Genomic DNA, 1,862 nt, shown 5'->3' with positions numbered 1-1,862 from the left:
CCCAAAGGGCTTATAAAACAGTGCATATTCTTTGATCCAGCAATAAGACTACAAGGTGTATATCCCAAAGAGAACAAAGAAAAAAAAGAAAGGACCTATATGCACAAAAATATGGCAGCTCATTCAGTGGTGGCAAAGGATTAGAAATTGAGGGGATGCTCATCAATTGGGAAATGGCTGAACAAGTTGTGGCATACGGCTGTTATGGAATACCATTATGCTGTAAGAAATGACAAGGGGAGAGGACCTTTTCAGAAAAAATATTGCAATACCTATATAAACTGATATAAAGTGAAGTGAGAAGAACCAAGAGATCATTGTACACAGTAACACCAATATGAAATGATTGATCAACTGTGAAAGACTTGGCTACTTTGATCAATATAATTCCAAAAGACTCATGATGATAAAATGCTATCCACCTCCAGAGAAAGAACTTATGAAAGCTGAATATAAATTAAAATTTAATTTTCTCACTTTCTTACTTTTTTGCAATATGTTTAAAATGGAAATATTTTTTCATGGTTTCCCATGTATAATAATTGATGTCATTTAGCTTGCCTTCTCAGTAGATATGGGAGGGGTAGAAGAGAAGGAGAGAATTTGGAACTAAATTTTAAAGGGCAAAAATATCCAAATAAATAAATTTTTAAAAATTAAATATTTGTTGGATAGGGGAAATGATCCACTTGAAAAGGATCCACTGGGTTGGGCCACGTGATGCGGATGCCGCAGAGGCCGAGGCCGTAGCTGCGAAGCCGGAGAGCCCCCTACGAGCCCCGACCCCGGCCCAGCCATGCTGTCCCGCTTGCTGAAGGAGCACCAAGCGAAGCAGAACGAGCGCAAGGAGCTGCAGGAAAAGAGGAGGCGAGAAGCCATCGCTGCTGCAACCTGCCTGACAGAAGCCTTGGTGGACCACCTCAATGTTGGCGTGGCCCAGGCCTATGTCAATCAGAGGAAGCCGGACCATGAGGTGAAGACTCTTCAAGTCCAGGCCGCACAGTTTGCCAAACAGACAGGCCAGTGGATTGGAATGGTGGAAAACTTCAACCAGGCACTCAAGGAAATTGAAGATGTGGAGAATTGGGCTCGGAGCATTGAGCTGGACATGAGGACAATTGCCACTGCTCTGGAATATGTCTACAAGGGGCAGCTGCAGCCAGCCCCTTCTTAGCTCCTTCCTCCCTCCTCTGCAACTACTCAACTGGCAGCTTAGTCACTGAGCTCTCTGGCATCTCTTCTGTCCCATGTTTTCTCAGCTAACTGGGGGAAAGGGAGGTCAGCAGGATTCCCAATAAAGCATGAGTGTCTGGCCAAAAAAAAAAAAAAAGAAAAGGATCCACTGGCTCTTCTTGACCAGTGGTCCACTAAGGGATTGATTCATCATCTCAAAGTGCAAGCTCTTCAAAGCAGTCAAGTGTTCGTGGAAGTTTCCAAGATGATCCTCATCCTACCTCCATGAAAGTTACAATTCTCAATCATTGGTCATAGCTGAAAAGGACTCAGAAGGTCAGCTAGTGACTAATGTCTACATTTTGTGATCAAGGAAAATAAAACTGAGAGAGTTCAAGTCACATGTCCAATGTCGCAACTTAAATGCTACAGCTGAAATTCAAAATCTGATTTTTAAACTCCTGCTATAGTATTCTTTCCAATATATCATGATGATGATGTCCTTTTTCTTTTTAGTGCTGGAATTTATCACAGAGATGATCTTGTCCAACCTCATCATTTTCTAGATGATGAAGATGATCCACAAAGACATTATATTACTTTACCAAAGGTTACATAATTAGCGACAAAGCAAAGACTATAACTCAGGACTCCTAACTGCACATGAGGTGCCCCCTTCAGTATATTAC

At 42.1% G+C, this 1,862-nt stretch overlaps 1 pseudogene; it reads left to right on the top strand.

Annotated features, from left to right (window-relative positions):
- Positions 1 to 709: 709 nt before the first annotated feature.
- On the top strand, positions 710 to 1,335 carry LOC140498644 (biogenesis of lysosome-related organelles complex 1 subunit 1 pseudogene; annotated as a pseudogene).
- The last annotated feature ends 527 nt before the right edge of the window (positions 1,336 to 1,862 follow it).

Source organism: Notamacropus eugenii, chromosome 4 (assembly GCF_028372415.1).
Source record: "Notamacropus eugenii isolate mMacEug1 chromosome 4, mMacEug1.pri_v2, whole genome shotgun sequence".
In the NCBI taxonomy this organism is placed as follows: domain Eukaryota; kingdom Metazoa; phylum Chordata; class Mammalia; order Diprotodontia; family Macropodidae; genus Notamacropus; species Notamacropus eugenii.
This window is presented reverse-complemented; position numbering and strand designations above follow the sequence as displayed.